This window comes from Engraulis encrasicolus, chromosome 4 (assembly GCF_034702125.1).
Source record: "Engraulis encrasicolus isolate BLACKSEA-1 chromosome 4, IST_EnEncr_1.0, whole genome shotgun sequence".
Taxonomy (NCBI): domain Eukaryota; kingdom Metazoa; phylum Chordata; class Actinopteri; order Clupeiformes; family Engraulidae; genus Engraulis; species Engraulis encrasicolus.
In genome coordinates this window covers 50,625,351-50,640,175 of record NC_085860.1, presented here as the reverse complement: position 1 = coordinate 50,640,175, position 14,825 = coordinate 50,625,351, and the positions used below count along the sequence as shown (strand labels likewise).

The 14,825-nt window shown below is 45.0% G+C and overlaps 1 protein-coding gene across 1 annotated transcript in view; it reads right to left on the bottom strand.

Annotated features, from left to right (window-relative positions):
• The window catches only part of LOC134448114 (phosphatidylinositol 4-phosphate 3-kinase C2 domain-containing subunit alpha-like), a gene marked incomplete at its 3' end in the record, with an annotated part of 44,539 nt that extends 30,841 nt beyond the window's left edge, over positions 1 to 13,698 (bottom strand). The window contains exon 1 of the mRNA XM_063197871.1: positions 13,633 to 13,698. The remainder of the gene's footprint in view (positions 1 to 13,632) is intronic.
• Between the last annotated feature and the right edge of the window lie 1,127 nt (positions 13,699 to 14,825).

The following is a 14,825-nucleotide window of genomic DNA, read 5'->3' as shown; positions in this document are numbered from 1 at the left end:
TTCTGACTGAATAAGTCATGTACACACACACGCACGCACGCACGCGGACACGCGCACACACACACGCGGACACGCACACACACACCCAGAGTGGTATGAGTGAGTTGGGTTTGTGTGAGTGAGAGGTCAGGTCATTAATCATTATTTCACCCTGCTACAGTGCTTATGAGACAACTGAGATGGTCCTTATTTCCTGGTAGAAGGACAGCACTCGGTTGGTTAGCCTGGAAACTCCCATACTGCCGTGAGCAGAGCACTAGTCCTGATCTGGGCCGCATTGGAAAACCCTGGCAGAGATCTTCCATTGAATTTGTAGTTTGTTCACAGATCCGTCGTGTCGACTCAACACCAGATGTGAAAAACTAGTGAGCACAAATTTGAGGATTAACCTATACAGCCTAGTTCAAACAAACACGGCCTGTGCTGGGCATCCATAGCATGGAGTCTATGGGAACAACAGGTGTGTCAGTCCGACAAGTGGTGGTGGTAACACAGTCACACATTAACATCCCTCGCTACCACATGACAGCTGGGAAGTTTCATATGGCAGGGGCCTATACCACAAAGCTGCTTCAGGCATAGACCGGGTAAAGGTAAGAGGTAAATCATCAAATAGAAGAGCCTGGAATCCTCATTTTCATTTAGAATATCCAATATTCTATTAGATATTTGACCTCTTAACTTAACCTGGTTTACTCCTGAACCAGCTTTGTAGTATACAGTAGGCCCCAGGCCAGGTCTATGTTGCCTAGTATAGTGTAGGGAGGATTTGTCCTGCTGTCCTGGATAATGTACTAACGTACAGTGCCATGAAAAAGTTTGGGCGCCCTTTTGGAAAATCATTACTTTGGGTTATTTCTCATTGAGCTTTTAAAGTAGCAACTTCATGTTAACATAATGTTAAACTGTAGGGAAAGAGAAACATTTCAGCAGTGGAAGAATTTTCATAGCTGTTACAGAAACAATTTTATCTGGATTTAAACAAAAATATGCGTGTGCATAAATATGGGCACCCCAAAGAAGGTATACCATTAATATGAAAGCGAAGTGAAAGTGAAAGCCCATTGGGAAACTCCAACTCCCATTGTCATTGTGACACAGCACTCCACAGCACACAAGTGAACACTGCATACTGCACACAACGAAATTGCATTTATGCCTCACCCGTGCAAGGGGGCAGCCCTCAGTGGCGCCCCATGGGGAGCAGTGCGGTGGGACGGTACCATGCTCAGGGTACCTCAGTCATGGAGGAGGATGGGGGAGAGCACTGGTTGATTACTCCCCCCACCAACCTGGCGGGTCGGGAGTCGAACCGGCAAGCTCTGGGATGCAAGTCTGACGCCCTAACCGCTCACCCATGACTGCCCTAATATGAAGTAGCACCTATGAAAAGTCTTCCACTGCTGAAATGTTTCTCTTTCCCTACAGTTATATGTTAAAATGAAGTTGCTACTTTAAAAGCTCAACGAGAAATAAACCGATGTAATGATTTTCCAAAAGGGCATCCAAACTTTCTCATGGCACTGTATGTACAATCACAACTCCACGCCTTGCAAAGGTCCACAGCTGATTACACACATGGTTGCAGTGAGAGTACACGTAAACACAGGTAAACAACACGAGCTAATCTCGACTGCTGATAAGTTTTGATAGGCCAGACTCTGCATAGCCACACCAAAGTGTGTGTGTGTGTGTGTGTGTGTGTGTGTGTGTGTGTGTGTGTGTGTGTGTGTGTGTGTGTGTGTGTGTGTGTGTGTGTGTGTGTGTGTGTATGTGTGTGTGTGTGTGTGTGTGTGTGTGTGGTCAATGTCTGATTTGTTTAGTTAAACTGCACATCGGAGACTGGTGGTCAAACACAATTTCAAACTTCTGTGCTAACCCTCGTCCCATAGACTTTGACAATAAAGTACACTTTCACAGCTCTAAAAAGCAGAGCTTCACCCTGTGTGGTTCTCCTCTAGCCTATAGTGAGATCTTTATGGGACAACACACTCAACCCTTTGAAAGTCTTTTAAAGCAGCAACTGAACATTATGATGACTAAGGGACAGTGGTGGTGATGAAGGCAGACAGAATTTACGAGAAACTGTTTCGAATAGTCACATGTTTTGCTCCAAGGCAAGAAACTATTATCCATTCGCTTTGCAACTGCTAAAGATACTCACTGCCAAAGAAAACAACTAGTAAAGCTCTCAGTAGCGACTTTGACCGCCATCACCATCGCTCAGCGTAATGGGTTAAAAAAAATGGATAAATCGATATCGGTATCGGGCCGATATTTGCATATTTCAAGTGTATCGGTATCGGCCGATCCGCGTGTGGTTTTGACCGATACGCAATATTTATTATTTTATGTAATTCAGGTTTTTTTTAAAAGCACCAAGACACTTAATTTTTTTATTACTTGATTGTTAGACATCCCAGGTGAAAAAGTGGTTCAATTTAGTACAATAAAAGTATGACTGAAGTGTACTTAGCATGTTAAAAGTGCACTCGTGCTTTTTGTGCTAAGAAAAAGTATGTTTACAATATGCTTATTTAAAGTGTACTTAAAATTAGATGTAATTAAGTTGCTCTCAAAGAAAGTACACTTAGCGAATCATACTTCAAGTGTACTTCGAAGATGTTTGACAAAAGTGTATTTAGAGGAATATACTAATAGTGTTCTAATAGTGAACTTACTAAAAGTGTATTTTTTAATAACATATTGCAATTGTACTTTTTTAAAGTGCAATATGATTACACTTCACCCAAATGTCTTCTAAGTGTGATTTTCTATAGTGCGCTTTAAAGTAAATCGCTTTAACATATTGCAAGTACACTTTTTCTAAGTGCACCATGATTGTACTTCACCCAAATATATTCAAAGTGTGCTTACACAAAGTTCATTTACCCATCATGCACCATCATGCATGTACCATCATGCAATGCACTTCTTGGAGCTACATTTCTCAAACAGAAAGCCATTTACCTGTAAAGAATATCTTTGGTTTGCATGAAAATATTACTCATTGTTATATTCTGCGTTTATTGTAGGAGTTTTAAAATTTTAAAGTGGTACACAAAAAATGGCCATGTTCCCACCGTCATTATGATGGTCACGTATATGTTCTGGTATATATAGCCTCACACTTCCCATGATATCATGGTGAGAGGTAAGTTGGAACTAGTTGTTCAAACAAAGAATCAAGGGTCACCATTAGTGATTAATTCAAATGATCAACTGCAGGAAGGTGGAACAAGTATGAAATAAAGTGAAATGTGTATCTGAAATCTCTGTAACAATGCAATGATTGTAAATGTCAGTCATGCTAGGCATGCATACTGTATCAATACTGTGACATGTGGCTGTGTGTAATGTACAAGCTCTGAGGACCAGCATGGATTGTAGTATTAGATTTATATTATTCGTTGTACTTGGGAGTGTACTGTGAATATACTTCAAGCATACCTGTTATATATTTACAATACTTAATATGATATACTTTTTACAGAATTAAAATGTTCCAATGTAGTCCAAAGAAGCATGAAGTTGAAAGCCCATTGGGAAACTCCAACTCCCATTGTCATTGTGACACAGCACTCCACAGCACACACGTGAACACTGCATAGTGCACACAACGAAATTGCATTTATGCCTCACCCGTGCAAGGGGGCAGCCCTCAGTGGCGCCCCATGGGGAGCAATGCGGTGGGACGGTACCATGCTCAGGGTACCTCAGTCATGGAGGAGGATGGGGGAGAGCACTGGTTGATTACTCCCCCCACCAACCTGGCAGGTCGGGAGTCGAACCGGCAACCTCTGGGATGCAAGTCTGACGCCCTAACCGCTCACCCAAGTTAATATACTTTTATTGTACTTCTAGTAACAATAAAATGTTATAGAAGTGTACTCAAGCACACTATTAATGCCATACGAATGCATGAAAAGCGTGTTTGGAGCATACTTTCAAAAGTATGCTTGTAGTGCACTTAAAGTTAGCCAATTTAGCATCCTCAGTGTGCTGCAAGTGTGCTGAAGTACTGCTTTAGTAGTGCTTCAGCGCACTAATAGTGCAATGAAGCGCACTTTAAATCGCCGAAAATAGTACACTTTGTACTAAGTACGGTCAAAAAAAGTACACTTTAAGTATATGGGTTTTTCACCTGGGATTACTTGATTGTTAGAGAGGGTGTTCAAATGTTACAAGTTCTACCTCAATTTGATAATGTTAAAGGAATGTTTTTTTTTTTTTTTAACCCATAACGGCCCCAAACATCGGGTATCGGAAATCGGGTATCGGCCAAGGGTGATGAAAAAAATCGGTATCGCATCGGTCATTAAAAAACCTGTATCGGTCAACCCCTAATTGACAGTGCAATATAGTCTTGCCTGACTGGGCAGACTTAACGACATATGATACGACCCTGCCTTGAACCACAACACAATAAACATCTAACATGCATTCAGCGAAATGCTGTACACTAGTCTTTCTCAACGGGGGCACTGCGGCCCCCCCAAAGGGGCGTTGAGGAGCTCTAGGGGAGCGTTGGGAAGGATAAAGCTGAAAAGGGGCAGTGCTTAGTTACCACTGGGGGCATTAGTCCATTTATTTGTTTTAATATTAAGAGGGGCGGTGTTGTCAGGTTTATGATGAGGCCAAGGGGGCGTTTGTTCAAAAAAAGGTTGAGAACTGCTGTACACACTACAGTACACACACTGCAGTAAATGGGTCAGTCAATGCCGGGCGGACGCCTCATACAGCAGGGCTGCCCTGCTCCCATTCTGGCGGCAGATAGAGAGAGAGAGAGAGAGAGAGAGAGAGAGAGAGAGAGAGAGAGAGAGAGAGAGAGAGAGAGCAGACTAGGGGTGCGTTTCTCGAAAGCGTAGTTGTTAGCCAGTTAGCAACTTGGGTAGTTGTCAATGGGAAATTGTATTGCAAACAACAAAGTACTATAGTTTCGAGAAATGCACCCCAGACCCAAAGCTCAGCGGCTAGCCTACAGTACAGCAAGTTTCCTGCTCTAGTCTGCACACATGTTAACAAGCCTCTGTGCTGAGACCGAGAGGGGGTGTCGTGCCAAAAAGCAAGTCCCTGCCAGAACACGACTGCCCTCATTGAAACCAATGACATTTTTTGAGAGAAAATTATACTAATTTTTGCAGAATTAATTACATAATTAATTACCTAAACATATGCTTATGAAACATTACTCGTCCTCCACTTAAAGAGGTATGCCACTATTTTGGGGCTTAATACAGTTAAAATCGTTGGCTGGGGTTTATAAAGGTGGGAAAGTGTCTTATTTTTCATGTAAGTCGTTGTCTTGCTTTAAGACAAGTTAAAAGAGGGAGCATGTCGCTAAGCTAGTGAAAGTCAATGGATCCGTGTAGCATGCCAAAATAGTGGCATACCCCTTTAATATGAGCTATTTGAATGAAACCGTAACATTTGTTATGACAATTCTTCGATTCTTTTATGGAAATAATACTGAAATTGTAACCAGCTCTTTGTAGTACTTCCAGAAGGAATGTAGATGCTTTATTGATAGGCTTTCCATCTTAAATGGTGTCGGACTTGTCTGCAAAAATGGGTAAAAAATATCAGAAAAATTGGTTATTGGTTTCCATTGGTTTCAATGAGGGCAGTCGTGTTCTGGCAGGGACTCGCTTTTTGGCACGACAGGGTCCTTCATTCAGCTTTACAGGCAGTCAGCGTTTAAGACGGATGGAGGAGAATAACTGGGTCAGAGGCTGGGTCAAACGGCTGGGTCAGAGGCTTTAACCTGCGAGAGAGCAGTAGACTGGGGAGGGCTCGGTGGCACTGTATTTAATTGTGATGTGGATTGTACAATATCCCATTATTAAGTTAATACGTACCACTTTCACAGACTAGGCTTTCTGGGTGATTGACACACTCGTACGGTTACGTGACGCAAGTCGTTCAAATAAAAGAAAACTTCTGTCAAACAAACAAACCACCCAGGTTATCTCTTCATCCATAATCTAAATCTTTGAAACCACCCTAGTAGGCAAGCAAACACAGGAGCCCTGTGTAGTATAGTGTAGCGTTAGGTTAGTGAAGTTGGCCATGGCTAGTCAGCTTCATAGTCATTTAGCTGAAGCTTGGCTGTCGATTCCCATTTAACAGATCCTGGACTAGACCACAGTGCCTGTGCAGTGTGTGTGTGTGTGTGTGTGTGTGTGTGTGTGTGTGTGTGTGTGTGTGTGTGTGTGTGTGTGTGTGTGTGTGTGTGTGTGTGTGTGTGTGTGTGTGTGTGTGTGTGTGTGCGCGCATGTGTGTGCGCGCATGTGTGTGCGCGCATGTGTGTGTGCGCATGTGTGTGCGCGCATGTGTGTGCGCGCATGTGTGTGCGTGTGTGTGTACACACGTGTTGTCGTTGACCCCATTGCATTTGTTTGGGTTTCATGTGGGCCACACAGCTGCAACCACAGCGCAGCACAGCGCAGCCCAGCGCAGCCCAGCACAGCACAGCACAGCCCAGCACAGCACAGCACAGCACAGCACAGCACAACGCAGCGCAGCGCAGCGCAGCGCAGCGCAGCGCTCTGTCACAATAGCTCAGGGGTGGGGAACATTATGGGGAAATAAAACGACCTCAAGGCCCTCGAAACAGAGGTTCCCCACCCCTGCAATGGCTGCTAACCTCCTCCACTTTCCAGTAGGGATGTAAATAAAATCGAAATGTATCGATGTATCGGAAGTATCGGCCGGCGATTTAATCGAATCGTATCGAATCGTGGGGCATTCTTAAGAATCGGAAAGGATCGAATCGCTGGCCCCTGTGCAATGCCCTAGCTCCATAACACCATAGTAGTGGAAAAGTAATTGTAAAAAATCGAACCGAATCGCATCGCATCGTGGGGAATTCTTAAGTATCGAAAAAAAATCGAATCCCTTTAAGAAAGACATTTAAGAAATCGATACTATATCGTATCGCCATGAAGGCTGTGATTTACACCCCTACGTACTCTCCAGCTGATAGATAACCTACTGTAGCCCTCCAGCCAACACATGTGACCGGCCTGCTCTGCCTCTGCTATCTCTACACAGCAACTATGGACAGGCAGCTTGCCGATGGAAATGCAGTCAGCAACATCCTTGTTTAAAGGTGTGCACGTACGTGATAACAGGGTCACTGACAGCTTTGGCTGGGCCCAGGACAAAGCAATCTTAAAGTAAGCTTATCCCCCATCTACAAGCATTCATTCATACCCAACGCAATCTCCATGGTTAATAAGCAATGGAAAAGCTAGGCTGGTGTAACAAAAACAAGGGACTGGATCTGTTTCCTGACCTGTACTGTATGTGGTGTGTGTGCTGGGAGTGGTGGCAGGAGGGAGGGGATATGTGCAATGTTTTTATGTGTATTTATGTGTTTTTGTTTGTTTGTTTTTTTTAGAGTATGAGTGTTTTAATGGAGTGAATGTACATGTATGTTTTTCTGGTGAGACGAAAGATAAATGTCATGCTTGCATGACAAATAAAGTATATTCTATTCTATTCTATATTCCATCCAATAGATACAATGTAATGAGGGCCCAATCCAACAGCCCCGGCCCGGGATAACTAACCCCTTTACCAACCCCCCTTGACGGCTTCCATGTGTGATAGAGCATCTTATTAATAGCACAGTACTTTATCAAGTAAATGTAACGGAGGCTAACTAGCAGAGTTGGCGTGGAGGGAACGTTGGTAAAACCTCCCTCCGATAGCCTCATACAGTCTCGTGCCGTTGGGCCGAGAGAGTCTCTTGGCCCAGCGGTATCGTACTGTGTCTCCCATTGCCAGACCGTTGTAGTTGACGAGGTCGCACGTTCGATCCCCGAGGGGGGTGAACAGGTGCAAGATGAGCTCCGTCACATAGGCCCACAACTAGGCCTAGTCCACAGTCGTAGGTCTGAGCGTCTGTCTCTGTACTTTGCATTACTCGACTACTGGAGTACATAAAGCAACAGCAAAGTGAACTTTTACCACCGAGGGGAGGGAGGGAAGGAAGGAAGGGTGACGTGACATGAGTCGCATGACGCATCGTCCTCCATCTCCACCAAGTTTGGCTGGGACTGGGTCACCGCCACAACTAGTGTCCTAGAGAGAAGGCTGTTCAGGATGTGGCCACACACTCATGATGACCAACTTTCCAAAAATAAAGAGAGAAAAGCAAAAGGGGGGTGTGGGAAGCAGAGGAGAGAGGATGTCACTAGGGATGCACCGATACCACTTTTTTGAAAAACGATACAAGTACGAGTACATTAATGTGTGTACTTGCGGATACAGAGTACCGATACCGATACCTTTTACCACCAAAATACAATGAAAATAAATGCATGGCCATGTCTTTTTCCACCTGTGATATTTTTATTGTAGATTTCCATGTATATTAAAATGTTAGTTAATGTATGAGGTGGCATTTTTTTTCCATGCTGCTTTCAAGTCCACAGAACGTGACAAGATTTTGCATTGTTTTGTGTAATAGCAGTATCGTTCCTGGTATCGGCAAGTGCTTGACGAGTACGAGTATAATGAGCAGTATCGGTATCGGTGCATCCCTAGATGTCACTGAGCGGAACCCACAGCAGCACTACCGCATCCATCCCCATCTGCCAAGCAAGGGCTCCGAGACAGAGGAAGAGGAAATACACAACAAGGAAGATACAGATGGTAAAGGCTGTGTAGTATGTGTACTATCTATGCACACTTTATGAGAAGGAAGCACACTACGCACACAGTCTGCGTAATAAAATAAAGGCAGTACTTCCCTATGCCCAATCTACTGTAATAGTGTGTGTGTGTTTGTGTGTGTGTGTGTGTGTGTGTGTGTGTGTTCCACAATGCTTAACAATAACGATTTACAGTAGGCCTATAGCCCTCAAAAGAGGCCTCCAGTCCATTCCTGAGACAGACTATCATTTGGTTTCAATAATCAAAAAAATGAAGAGCAGGAAACTGTGGCACTCTGTTTTCTTATTTTTTAATGGTTCAAAGGCAAATAGACTGCCCGACGCGTTTCGACACAAGGTCTTTGTCAGGGTGCAAAAGGCAAATAGACTGCCCGACGCGTTTCGAAGACCTTGTGTCTATTTGCCTTTAAACCATTAAAAAATAAGAAAATGGAGTGCCACAGTTTCCTGCTCTTCATTTTTTTGATGTCAACTTTATCCACTCACTGTTAGAGCACCCGTGTCAAAAGATCTGGATCCACGCAGCGCTTCCGTTTTTTCCTTTTTTCTTGGTTTCAATAATGTTTCAAAGGTAGCCAGGAGAAGAAGACCCTGGGAAGGCCACTGCTGGGAGTTTAATCACTGTTTCCCCAAGCACTTTATTTTGTGAAGGCAGTCACCTTGACAACAGACATTTACCACCTTGACTAGGTCCCCTGATTAAGATTATGGTCGTCTGAATTCCTGAAGACGCTTCAGCAAAAAAATGAGCTTATATTTTCAGGGTTTTTTATCATATAATATTTCATATGAAACCGCACATCAGCGGTAGTCATGGCGGTAGAGCGTCAGACTTGTAGCCCAAATGTTACCGGTTCGACTCCCGACCCGCCAGGTTGATTGGGGGGAGTAATTAACCAGTGCTCTTCCCCATCCTCCTCCTCCATGACTGAGGTACCCTGAGCATGGTACCGTCCCACCACACTGCAGCCTTTAGAGCACCATTGGGAATCTGCCCCCGTGCCCGAGTGAGGCATGAATGCAATTTCGTTGTGTGCAGTGTGAAGTGCTGCGTCATAATGACAATGGGAGTTGGAGTTTCCCAGTTGGGCTTTCACTTTCACGTCACATTACAGCCTTTCCAATGATAATTGTGATTGTTACATTGCATTGCATTGCATTACATTACATTACATTGCACTTAGCTGACGCTTTCATTTATTCAAAGCGACTTAGTTATACTTTTTCAGGGTATTGCTATTGGTTACAGTCCCTGGAGCAATGGGGTTAGGTGCCTTGCTCAAGGGCACTTCAGCCATGGATGGAGATGTGGGGAGAGGTCAGAGGGGATTCGAACCTGCAACCCCTAGATTGAAAGACCAACTCTCTAACCACTAGGCCACGGATGACCCCATTAATAACACATAATATAATGCAATAATAATAGTGATGTCTGATGTGTCTCTGATGTGCCTGCCGCACAACAGCCCCCCCCCACCACCACCACCTTGACTAACAGAAAGCCTGCGGGCGGGAAACACTGTTGATGACGTACACACAGCACAGCACAGTGAATTCCTGCAGAACACCTCCAGTATGGTGTGGTGTGTGTGTGTTTGCAGCCAGTGACCCACTTGCTGCTCTGCAGGCCACGCTTGCTCTCTCTCAGCCCGCCAGTCAGAGGAGAGTAGAGCAGAGTAGAGTAGAGGGGTCTGGCTCTGGGAGCGGAGTAGAGGGGTCTGGCTCTGGGAGCGGAGTAGAGGGGTCTGGCTCTGGGAGCGGAGTAGAGGGCTCTGGGAGCGGAGTAGAGGGGTCTGGCTCTGGGAGCGGAGTAGAGGGGTCTGGCTCTGGGAGTAGAGTAGAGGGGTCTGGCTCTGGGAGTAGAGTAGAGGGGTCTGGCTCTGGGAGCGGAGTAGAGGGCTCTGGGAGCGGAGTAGAGGGGTCTGGCTCTGGGAGCGGAGTAGAGGGGTCTGGCTCTGGGAGCGGAGTAGAGGGGTCTGGCTCTGGGAGTAGAGTAGAGGGGTCTGGCTCTGGGAGCGGAGTAGAGGGCTCTGGGAGCGGAGTAGAGGGGTCTGGCTCTGGGAGCGGAGTAGAGGGGTCTGGCTCTGGGAGTAGAGTAGAGGGGTCTGGCTCTGGGAGCGGAGTAGAGGGGTCTGGCTCTGGGAGCGGAGTAGAGGGGTCTGGCTCTGGGAGCGGAGTAGAGGGGTCTGGCTCTGGGAGCGGAGTAGAGGGGTCTGGCTCTGGGAGTATTTATAGGTGCTCCACTTAGCTTCCATCTTGAGCAAGGTGGAGAGCAGAGCAGAGGCGGAGAGTGCAGTGCAGTGCAGTGTCTCGCCGGTTACAGCAAACAGAAATATACACACACACACACACACACACACACACACACACACACACACACACACACACACACACACACACACACACACACACACACACACACACACACACACACACACACACACACACACACACACGTGCACGACAGCACACATGCAGACAACAACAATGTGCACCACGCACACATGTACACACATGCACAGTCATGCATACGCACACACATACACTCACACTCAAATACATACTCAGACACATCCATGTACATACACACACAAGACAGACACAAACGACACACAAGAAGACATAACACAGACACAAACGACATATATACACAAACGACACACAAAAGACACACACACACGACACACACACACACACACACACACACACACACACACACACACACACACACACACACACACACACACACACACACACACACACACACACACACACACACACACACACACACACACACACACACGACACACACGACACACACGACACACACGTCTGCTGTGCAGCAATACCAAAGAGCCTTTGGGAGTCTACACGATCACAGAAAGATCCCATGGGCACAGTGGCCACATCTACACAGAAAGATCCCATGGGCACAGTGGCCACATCTACACTGATGCTGCAATCTCCCACCTCTTGTTTTACCGCCATGCAATAAAGATGGTCATGAGGAGAAGTCACGGGCGGCGTCTCAAGTTCACTGGCCCTCAAATGCAGTATATAAGCTTACTAGTCTCAAACAGTCCGGACGGGCCCTACCGTGGCTGATATGGTAGGGCACGTTTGCCACTCGGCCGACCCGGGTTCGATTCCCGGTCCGGGTCCTTTGCCGGTCCTTCCCCATCTCTCTCACCCAGTTCGCTTCCTGTCTCTCCTCCACTAGCCTGTCTCACAAAACCAATAAAGGCTGAAAAGCCCCCAAAAAATACTTTAAAAAAACAGTCCGAGCTGAGGAACAGTCATGATTTTAAGAATATAATGGATAATAATGAAAGAAATAAAATGGGATCATGATCACTTTTCCTTGCTAGGGCTGACACCCAGCCCCACTGCAAGGTCATCATGGCTGGGTATGCTTCGTATAGTCTTACGAACAGGTTCACACACACACGCACCTCAATTTTGCATGAGGGGCTCAACGTTCATCCAGACTTCTTTGACAGAATTTACAACAGTAAAACCTGTTACAGTGGATTAAGCAAGTTTTGAGGCATACACAATGCACAGGAACAGGTCGTGTCGTGGCCTGAGCCTCTGTCGATGCTGCAGGCAGGGGGTTTAACCTGGTACTCGTCTGTCTCGTGTTTACTTGCAAATCATGTGATGCCTCAGGCTCTGCTCATTGAACAAAGTACAAACACCTATGAAGTAACAGCATCCTTTCACACGAGACCTCCTTTGCCTCACACACGGACATGACACAATAACCACACTCTTTCACGCTCTCACATTGTTATCCGAAGATCTTAAGTGGCAGAAATCTCAGGATTATACCCTGCCTACAGACAGTTACCCAAAACAGAATACCTGCTCGGTCACTCTGCATGTCAGCTTTCATCCGCAAGTTATGAGACATTCGCAACATCCATGGAACAGACATCAAAGTTCGTAGGCTACCAAACGTTCCAACAGCTTTACGCACAGCGCACAGTAAAGATACGAATGTCCATGAGTGCAATAAGGGGGCGTCAGAACTGTATTTGTCAGCCGGTGTTGTTAAATATATACAATACTTTATACAAGCGAGTTATTTGTTCACTCTGTGCTGCTGCTAGCGCCCTATTTTGTTTCCCAAGGAATCGTCTCCTCCACAACCGAGGCTCTTCGCACATCGTTGCGCTTGCCTCTGGAACAACTTGTCTGGAATGAGAATATCAGGCGCAAACTAAGAATGCCAGACTTATCTTGCTAACCTCATCAAACACTTGCAAACGTTCATATTTTCTTGCTCGAACGCTCCGCATGTTTCTGAAATAATTGACTTGTCTGTTGCCAACTTGCCACTGAAGTTTAGGCCAAGTTTAATTCCAGACACATCATCATCCCAGGTTTCATGTGACTACAGCACAGAGGCAGCCAACAATAACTTCATAACAATCACAAAGACACAAAATGAAAACCCAAACGATCACAGCACATTGGCAGCTGCCATTCTGCATATCTGTTACCAAGACCAGGCATATAAACAAGAAGTTAGGCTCAAAAAGTAGTGGCGTTCTATCAGCTAGCTTCTAATGTATGTTGCAGCTAGTTGGCTAGACGACAAGTTGCCAAAAACCTGACATTGCATACATTGGGGTGGTTCATGCTCTCACAAAAGAAGGGAAACTCTGGGAAAAGTTTAATTTCTTTCTGAAGGACCCGATCAACGTTTTCGACCAGCAGTGTACGTTTCTTTGGATTTGGAATCCAAAGAAGTTAGTTTCCAAACTTTCCCAGTATAATTTCCACCATCAACTTGACCTGCCAACAAAGTAGTAGAACTAGGCTTACGCGAACAAGACAGAGTACATGCACATCACGCAAAAATATGTTGGTAATGCAAATAATATATCATTTGACTGTACGTTTACTGCTTTACTGATTATCTTTTGTAAATAATATCGCCACCAACCTTTAGACTGTTCGATCTTTGCTGCTCTCCATTTTTCTGCTGTTGGAAAATTTGTCCATCTAGTCGGAGTACAACGTCAGTTCCTGTTCAGTGAAGTTTACGCTTGGCGTCGCCAGAATGGATAATAAAGAAACAACGACATCTTGTGGTCAGCTGGTGTTGTACCCGTTTGTGCTATATCAGTTTTAGTCAGAGACGGCTCTGGTTTTAGTTGTTCCACTGTGCCACAGTGTGGTGAGAACTAGGAAACGGTCAAAACCAATGTAATGCATTGAACCCATGTTGAAAGTCTGACAAAATATTGGTGGAATTTCCAAGATTGCTCAACATCAGTTATTGAAAAGTGTTGAATGACAATGACATTAGTCTTCACAAGACCCTATGGTGAAGACACACCTATTTCTGAAAAGTCAGTTAGACCAATGATTCTCTTTTAAAAAATATTTTTTGTCAACATTAATCATATGCTTTTAAAATATGACTCACACTGTATGCCATTTTAGTGTGTGTGTGTGTGTGTGTGTGTGTGTGTGTGTGTGTGTGTGTGTGTGTGTGTGTGTGTGTGTGTGTGTGTGTGTGTGTGTGTGTGTGTGTGTGTGTGTGTGTGTGTTTGACCTATGGCCTATGGATGTGCTTACTTGTTTATATCTTGTCTATGTTATTGTATTTTAATATTTGTTTTACCTGTCCAGGGACTGCAGATGGAAATTAGCTATATAGCTATAATCTGGCACAAGCCATCTTTTTACTTCTGTAATCAATGTGTATTGTGCATGGTCCCTGTTGAACTAAACTAAATAAACTAAACTAAACTAAGAGAGACGGAGAAGGGTCGGCAAAGGACCTGGGCTAGGGACTGAACCCGGGTCGGCCGTGTGGCAAGAAAGTGCCCTACCGTTAGCGCCATGGTAGGGCCAGACCAGCGATTCCCAAACTGTGGGCCGCAGCCCACTGGTGGGCCCGGAAAGTATTCAAAGTGTGCCTTGAAACCATTTTCTAAAAATCAAAATAATATTTGCATGTGTTGCTGTTAGTGGTGTCAACAATGATCGATTCGGCGATGCAATCCAATGCGGGGCATGGACGATCCAGATTTTTTTAAGTTTCAATTACTTCCATGGATATTTCTGGAGCAAATGAATGTTGAATGAAATAAAAGCACTTCAAAACATTGCAAGACTGATACAGACAAT